We start from the raw sequence: 9,445 nt of genomic DNA, 5'->3' as shown, positions 1-9,445 counted from the left end.
TGAGATTGCTCTAGCACTTTAGCGCTTGGCTTTTTGGCTAGTGTATTTCTGATCGACATCATTTTTACACCACAGTTTTATCCCTCAAGCCGCTATTTTGTATAATGCCATTTTTTTGTGTTTCCTTTTATAATAAATTTATAAAGAGGAAAGGTGAATAGTAGCTGTTTAAATCTGAAAACACAAGTGCATCAACAGCCCGCCAAGAATTCAGATTGTTGCTTCTCTGATGCTTCCATTTAACTTTTTAATGTAAACATTTTTTTCCTTTCTTGGTAAACCTTTTCTAAGGTGACTATTTTGCTTTTATCACCTCATCTGATTTGATGGTGATCTTGAAAGTGAACGAAAAGCCACTAGCCACATAAGGAGCCAGCTGTTGTACCTCAAAAAGCAAAATCATTACCACTTTTTAGCAGGGGAAGCATTTTTAGAATCAACTCCTCTTCAGTATCTCGCGCTCACCTCCTGGTGACCATATTTAGTAAACCAGTGCAAAAAATAACCCCTCCCTTTGCACCGAGGCAGCTGTCCCCCTACAAGCTCTGGGAAGTCTCCCATTCAGCGTTCCACCTATCGATTGTGAGTCCAGCAAGGCAAGTAGCTAGCCAGTGTTAGCACAGCATTGGCTTTACCGGGCTGCTATTCGCTGTGTTATTTTTAGTAGCGCCAAATAAAGTTGTCTCTCATGGTTCCACTTTTATTTCCCTCACTTGTTTCCCCTCCCATGCTTTTCTGACTCCCAACCTCCCCACCCCCTACTCTAACTCCCCTTCTGAACACCCCAGTCGTACTCTCAGTTCTCTTTTAAATAGTGCCGGAACATGCTGCATATGGTAGATCTTGCCTCTCCTTGTCACTATACTTAGCAACATACGCAGTTAGGTGTGAGAGAAGGGGGCGGGGGGTGTGAATAGTGCTTGAGGGTTTATGAAAAGTCTATAGAGTACAATATGAATCAAACCTGTTACGGCATTGCAAAGGACACTAGCATTACTATCTGGCTGCAGCTGTCAAACTTGTATTGAGCATATTATTTGTCTTGGTTCTGGGACATGCCTCTTGAGCTTTTCATTAATTTTCAAGAGCCACATTCAGGCTTCCTGAGGCACAACCACAGAAATGTTTAATTAGGAGGTCCCATCATTCAGTGCGGAGAGTTGGTTTAGCCGGCAATGTCATCTCACGGCTTTGTCCTCTGCTGCTGCACCTCTCTAGCTGCAGTAACAATGCTATTTCTGCAGTTCGCCCACCACCACGAGGAGATAATTACAGCACTCAAGGCACGATCTAATCTCTCAAAGTAATGTTTTCACATCGTTTCATTTAATGTCTCTGTTAAATAATGTAAATCTCTAGTTGGTAATATTCCTGAGGCTTCTCCTTTCCCATCCCATCATAGTTAGCAGCAGTGTTGGTCAAGCCTTTGAGGATAACAAAAATAGGTTTCTAACTTGCATTAGATTACTAAAAATATACAGTATATCTGGATAAGATGTAAAAATCCTTAAGATGCTGTAATGCTTTCAAAACCTTGTCTTTTTTTTTTTGGGAAGCACAATTCAATTCATGCATTCACAGTCTAACATATTGGCATTCAAATGCTCTCTGTTTTTATGGACGTTACAAGAATTGACTGTTTGCCAGGTGTGATGCACTATTGAGTAATGCATCAGCTTGAGGCCGAACCCTCAACGAAACGGACACATTTTACAGCAGATGGGGTTAAATTAGCAGTTAGTGTACCACTCATTCAAGAAAACATCATCCTAAAACCTGGGACCTCATAAAATGAGTCTTTAGAGGAATCATTGAAAAGAAAACATGGATCATTTTCAAATGTGTCATGTGAATGGAAGCTCTCATCACGATGAATATCTTGGCTTCATGTCTCCATCAGTGAGGGGGATCTATTTGTCTGGTAAGCCTTTTTTCATGTCAGTAGTCTCTTTAGTTAAATTCCACTTACTCTGCTATAGAGGAAGTGTACCATGCGTGAACCATACAAATGCGCCATCTAATTTCCTCCTTCAGGTCATAAATTGTGAATGTTTATTTTAGCCGGTCTGAGAAAGAAGGGCCAACAATGAATGACTTCATTGTATTTTACTTTAGTTTAACACAAGTTGTTCTACATTTGGACAGAGGAAAAAAAAAGATTCTCGCGTTGTCCATCACAGAGGTCCTGGTTCAACCTCCTGGATTACTGTTCAAGTTGTGAAAATTTATTAACGATTGAAAAAAGCTCACAAACTTTTCTAGCTCCAATTTTTATTTTATTTTATAAAGCCATACTGAAATGTGACGTTTTGCTACAGTTCACTGTAAATGTTGCAGAGCTATGATCTCCGCTTCACTCTGACCGGAGGCACCATCGGTGGGTAATTTTCTGTAGTTTTGAACGCTGTCCCAGATCTGCTGAGTTCAAGTAGCCCTGTAAAAAGAGATCTCATCAATCACACCCGTACCTGACTGACTGAATGGTAATAAGTATTGAGTTAAGCAGGGGTTTTAATTACTATGGGCCTTAGTGTCTGCACAAAAAGACAAATGGCTTTTTTAATGTTATTTGTCTGATTAAATTTGGCACAGCTCTTTAGACTAGATGGGATTGATTACATACAACAGACCTGTCTAGGGAGCAAGATTTGATTTCTTATTTGGCATTGTACAGCGACTTTAAGGTATAAGGCGGATAAATCAAGACTTTTGGTTTTATTCTTTCAGGATGAGATTGTCTTGTGCAATGTGGAGTTTAGCCTAAACACACTCTCGATTTTCAATGTTCTTCATTATAACATTAGATCCTCCACCCTGTTTTTTTTTTTTCTTAGTCTATTTCTCTCTCCCCTGATCCTCAGCCCTTTTAGCATTCCATCATGGAGCAGGTAAAGCCACTGAGCGGCAAATGGCATAAAAGTGATTTATGGAGGGCCTACATGAGTGCTGCCGGGGGAAGCCTGTGGCAGCGGGTCTCTCAGCTCCTGGCCATTGTTCCACTCAGCCCTACTGCGGCTGTATCAAAGACTGCCATGCGTCTTTGGGTGCTAGCATCACATTTGTAAACAAAAAGAAGGTCCAGTTTTTAAGATGTTCCTTGAACAATTGTTTTTCATGCATAGCCTTTCAATTACTTCAGAAAACTTTGAATATGTCATGTAGTGAAGCTTGTGGTTAAAAGACAACGAACAATGACTTAATTGTTTAATCTTTTTATGTTAATAAGGCAGAAATTAGTGGATAGCTGTGCCATATGACTTAAAATGTCTGGATTTCAAAATGTCTAACTCTTTATATTTCACTTTTCCACAAATCACGTACTTGACGATTTGCTGGAGTCATTGCAACCAAAAACAGAAAATTATTTGGACAATGCACATTTCAATCTTTCCCCCACATGCATATGTTCACCCACACTAGGGTAAAGGACTGTAATCAATCAAGCCAGGCTATCCAAGGACAAACTGACACAAGCCAAACTGCTTTTTGCCCAATCAAACCGCTTGCTCTTGTTCTGGGGGTTGGCCAAATCGTAATTCTGGGCCAATAGTTGATGTGGTCTGTGTCATTAAGACTGAATGATATCATGAGTAGCAGCAAGGGATGTGGGTATTTAAAGTGAGGCACTAGAAGAATAATCCTTTAAGTATCAAATGAAAGCATGAGATTTTATAGCATTTAAAACGCATTGTTTTTATGATTTTTTTTTTTATGAACAAAGTTCTAGTAGTAGCCTGTTCAGTTAGGATTTATCTTTTTACGATGGTCCTTTAATAGACTCGACTCAATGCTATAATTCAACAGATATTCGGTTGACTTCCAATCACTTCTAATTCCTCCCATTAATGAATCAAAATTTATTGGAGCACAAAGACTTCACCCCAACTGTTTCCGTGCATCAGTAGCATTTACAGTTTTCATTTGCATAGTGACCCAAGTTAATAACTGACCCATGCTCAAGAGTTGAATAATTCATACATGGTTGCTATAGAAATATATGGTCACTTGGAGGTCACTGTCATCTACTTAAGTTAAACTGGCAGGAAAGAGAATGATGGAGAAGTTGAGCATTGATGGCCTCATGATTCAGTTAGCATCTGCACTTTGAGTTAAAAAATAAATAGTTTATATTGATGGTGTTTTTCCAGAATCCGTTTAGTTTATAGATGACTTACCTCTATATAACACTTTTCTGCATTTATATACAAAAATATATCATTGGAATTGTATTTTATTATTTTTTTTTTTTTAAATGTTTGTTGAAAAGCAAAAGCAGGAAAAAAAAGGATGCATTTAAGTGACAAAAATCAAATGACATGAATTTAAATTCATTTTAAAAATCATTGTATGGATTAAAAATAGACATAACATGGTAAATGCAAAAAATACAATTTAAGCTGTATTTCCATCAAAAATAACCATGCCATGCTAAATACAGTTCCTGTAATAAAAAAGAAATAATTGTAGCACTTTAGATTAGGGAACACATTCACTATTAAGAGTTTTCACTCAATAAATGCTCAACTCCTAATTTGCTTTTAGGTTTAAGTTTAGGTATTGGGTCGGGTTAAAGGATCTAGAACATGGTCATGTAGAATAAGTCATTAAAATGTGCCTAATTAGTACTAATAAACAGCCAAGATGCTAGTAACATGCATGCTAATAAGCAACTAGTGAATACTGAGAACTGGTCCTTAAAATAAAGTGTTACCAAAATGATTTATAGCATGATATAAGATTTTGGTCAGACTAGATTACAAGACATTGTTCAGACTCCTAGACTACACTATTAATACTCTTTACTTGCCATACCTAAATGTATTATAAATTCATTTTGTGACCGTAATGCTTGAGCAGGCTGTAAATAGAACCCCAATGCAGATCATTAAATCAACCTGTCAGCAATGCATCATACTGCTGTTAATGGGCATCTAACTTCAAGTGCACCCAGTTGTATCCTTAATACATGCTTATTAGACAGCTGTCTGCTGGCTTGTTAGTTTAGTGTTTCTTTGCTGCTTGTTTTTGAAGAGTTTGGACACCAGCTGAGCTACTCTGGTGGATAAAATTTACCCACCTCCAGCAAACCGTTTGGGGTTGGAGTCATTTAAAGCCTAAGATTTATAGCAGTGATGTCTACCATTCCCCTAAGTGAGTCAGCTACACTACACAAAGAAACTTCTCAGTGTTAATTCACTGTCAAATGTCATTTTCCCTCCAATCTAGAAAAGTTTTAGAAAACGTTTAAATCAATCATGCATCAATGAGTTTGTAATTAATATGCTTTTTGGAGGCATTTTGTATGCATTTTCATTTAAGTTTTTTATTTTTTGTAAATAACTCCTGTATATCATGCATAGTCTAAGTGAAATATGGATTTATATTTCGTGTTCGAAATTCCATAGGCCCCATCTCTTTTGTTTTGTTGTTCTTGTAGCATGCAAATCATAATTTGTTGCCATGTGAGTTCAGCAATGTTTTGGATTTGGAAGGTTTTTTTTTTTATCAGTATGCCTCTAGAAACGGAATACATAATTAGGTCACAGATATTACTGTGCCATTGGGTCCCTCGTTGATTTAGATAATTTGTGTGAGACAGACATATCTGTAAAATTAAGCAAATTAAAGTTTGTAATGTTCTGCAATAACTTTCTCACATTTTCACAAAATCTTTTACTTTATCAGACTGTTCAGTTACAACCAATGTAGAAATTCAGTGATTATTCACACTTTTTATTCTAATGGATTTGATTACAAATTCATTACCATGTGTCCTATAAAGACAAAGTTGGTTGGAAGTCACTTTAAAGTAGAGGTCGACTGATGTATCGGTTTTGATGATTAATCGGCACCGATAGTTGATTGCTGGAACAATTGGTTATCGGCAAAAATCCATGCCGATTGTTTTCCGGGTTGGGTCCATTGCTGGAGCGGCTGAGAAGGGTCTGTTTTCATTATACAGTGTGAGAGCTGCCTCTAGTGGTTGAAATCACTGACAGCATGTGCTGTTTGTTTAGATATGTGATGCTGCATGCTGAACAGAGCGAGAACCAAAAACACACTTCTTTGGAGACATTTTTCCCGAGCAAGTTCTGTGCAGCAATGCCACCAGATGTAGCTCGTCAATGGGCTCGTGATGTCGCTCTTGCTCTTGTCGATGCAGGTGCGTTTTTCCGGGAGAAATGGCTGGATAAGGAGTTCCACCCTTGTCTACATAATGAAGAGCCTCAGTCGAAAAAACTATCCGAAACCCAGAAGTAAGATTTTTGGTGCAGAAATTTTATAATCGTGTTTGGTATACATAAAGATAAGGAAAAAAAGGTACAACTCCAGATAAACCATTTTTATCTGTGTGGAGTGCTCATTTGTATGAATTTAGTTACTATGCTGCCCGCAGCTGGAATCAGCTTCCAGAAGAGATCAGATGTGCTAAAACACTAGTCACATTTAAATCTAGACTCAAAACCTATCTTTTTAGCTGTGCATTTATTGAATGAGCACTGTGCAATGTCCGAACAGATTGCACTATATTTTCACTGTTTTATTTTATTTTATATTATTTTTTTTATGTAAAATAATTTTCTAACTGTTTTTAAATGTTTTAATCATTTTAAAAGTTATTATTTTTCTTCATGATTTTTACTTTATTTTATGTAAAGCACTATGAAATACCACTGTGTACGAAATGTGCTATAAAAATAAATTTGCCTTGCCTAGCCTTAAAGGATTGTCCGCACCAGGTCGATTATCACCGATTATCGTTTAACGCCTCATGACTAAACAAAGGGCATCAATGTAAGTGTGCACACCGACGTGCAAAATGGCACACGTAAAAGTGCATTAAAAAAAAACCTTGGGCTTGTTTTTTTGGTTTGATGCACCGCATAAAAAAATTGGCCAACCAATGAGATTGGTGCTTTTGTTCACATGTCTGGAGCTGCTGAAGTTACAGTAAAACATGACTTGGTGGTGCTCAAGCACAGAGTTGTCTCGCCAAGCACACATTGATACCTAATGATGAAGTAAGGAAGTAAGAAGATGTTCTTGAAGTCTTCATACAAGGTGGTGCTTATTCCAGTGTTCCCAGAGTTGACTGGTTCATCTTATATAGATGTTTCAAACTTTGCTGTATTGAAAAGATTGGAGCGTTCAGCTCTGCTGCTAACAAACTGCTTGTGCTATACTGTAAGGAAGTGTTCACCTTTTCCTTCCTAGTAACAGTGAGCTTCAGGCCTATGACAAATTACCATGTGGCTACCTGAGACAACAGGCCTCGTCTGCATGCTCCTGAGGGATCTTGGTTTCTCACAGGGTGACCCAGTTTCATCGTGCTTCTCCTTCACCTTACCTCACCCCTCCTGCCTTTTCCTCCCTTTTCAGATTTACATCTGCCGCCATATTCATTTGGGTGTTCATAAGGCTACTTCAGCCTCATTGCTGCTTCTAAGCTGCTGCTTCTTCACCTTTTATGTGGAGACTGTAACCTATGTCAAGTCGATTATCAAGACCCTATAAAGGTTTGCCACCAATAACAAACCATTCATCATTGCCCTTTCCCTTTGCTCACAGTAGAACAAATCACTTTCAGGAAGGAATTACAAGGGGTTCTTGCCACAGGCTGCATAGTTTGTGTTCTTTAAACTCCTCAACCTAAAAAGTTGACTGCAATGCTGTAGTGCCAGGAGCTGCATTAATATTAATGCTTGCCCATTTCCACCACTGTGTCAGGCAGCCTGTCAATCTCAGCCACATCTAGAAGGGCATGCCACTCACAATGTCAGCGACAAATACAAGAATGCACCAGTGCCAGGCTGTTTTCTGTATTGACTACTACTTTCCTGTGTGGGATGTCTCTGTCAGTGTAGTCTTAAACTATTTCTTGCCCCAAGATGCATCAATTGTTTTAGAACTTTACATACACTCAAAAGAGTTTCATAGGTCTTGCCAGATGTTTCGAAATCATGGTTATCTTTCTGTGATCATTTTGAATTTCTTCACTCCATTAACGATCACATTTTCTTAAACTTAAGCATCATTTGATCAATAGTACATAATTTAAGTGGTATCCACAAACTCCATGAGCATTGCAGGTGTAAAGATGTAACTGGGCTGTGCGTGTGTGCATGCCGTGTGCACTGCAGTACAGTTGCTTTGCTGCACAGCTCTCCAAATGTGTACTGAGCTGATGCTTTCTCTCCGCACTACCTAAGAAACTAGAAACAGGCTTTGGGTTTACCAGAATCCACCCTGCAGCAAAGAGCAGTACTTCAGAGGTTTCCACAAACAGGGCTCCAGACAAAAAAAATAGAGTAAAGAGCCATTGGCTCCTATAAAATAAAATAAAAATAATTATTTTAATTTTTTTGTATTTTGTTTTACATTTAAACATTTCAATCATACTGTCATGTGTTTGACATTATCAGCATTTTAATCCATCTTGTAGATGACCTGGGAACTAACATTTAAGTTGTACTTTGTAGGCTCTCTTATAAAATAACCTACCTTTTAATGTTAATTCATGTTCATTATGTACTATAGTATAAAAAAAAAAGATTAAATGAACTGAGATGCTAAAGCGATCATGCTTGCTACATTAAAGAGCACTAAAACTGTATTTATTGTTTGTATTTCATTGTGAATTTTGAATAACTTTTAAAGCTGATTCACAGACCATTTTTTCCGTCGTTAAAATAGCAAAAGTGGATTTGGACACGCCCTGAGTGCACCTGCGCCATGCGCATTACACTTTGCGTTTAGTTCATTAAAATAAGGCCCTCTGTGTGACAGCTCTCTCTCTTGCTCTCTCTCTCTCTCTCTCTGTGTGTGTGTGTGTGTGTGTACTGTACTTCAATTCAATCATTTATGGTTATGGATAGAAATGTAGCGGAGTAAAGAGTACAATATTTGCCTCTCAAATGTACTTGAGTAAAGTCATGAGTACTCCCCAAAAATGATACTCGAGTTAAGTACAGATCCCTCAAAATTGTACTGTCCGGCTCTGTTAATACGTGAACATAGCAAATGATGCCATCGCAAAGCAATCAGGAAAAAAGGCATCAGCTATTTCTTAAGTTATAACATGTAAATACATATGCCTAGTCAACAGTGGCGACCTCAGCAAAAACTCCACTCGCAATTTTATATTTTTGATTGAAGATGCGACCATTTTAGTCACAGTTTGGAGCCCTGACAAATCCACCTCATCTCATTACATTCATCAGTTTCTTTTTTTTCTGTACTCTTCCTTTTAGATGCATCCTCATTTATTTCCACCCATCCCACCAATGATACTTTAACACCCTTAACACTCAAAAGCAGTTGAGAATACTAGCCCTGTGCTGCATAAAGTGATGTTTCCTTGATTTGGCAAGACCTGATGAGATGGCTTGGGTATGTCAGTTTTCCGGGGATTGAATGGGTGACATGGCCTCTCTAATGCCCCCTT

At 38.1% G+C, this 9,445-nt stretch overlaps 1 protein-coding gene across 8 annotated transcripts in view; it reads left to right on the top strand.

Annotated features, from left to right (window-relative positions):
• LOC128022373 (E3 ubiquitin-protein ligase mib1) overlaps window positions 1-9,445 on the top strand; it is a 63,883-nt gene that overhangs the window by 40,455 nt on the left and 13,983 nt on the right. The gene's annotated exons all lie outside the window — the stretch shown is intronic.

Source organism: Carassius gibelio, chromosome A2, assembly GCF_023724105.1.
Source record: "Carassius gibelio isolate Cgi1373 ecotype wild population from Czech Republic chromosome A2, carGib1.2-hapl.c, whole genome shotgun sequence".
Lineage (NCBI taxonomy): Eukaryota > Metazoa > Chordata > Actinopteri > Cypriniformes > Cyprinidae > Carassius > Carassius gibelio.
Note: the sequence above shows the minus strand (reverse complement) of the source record. Positions and strands in the feature narration are given on the sequence as shown.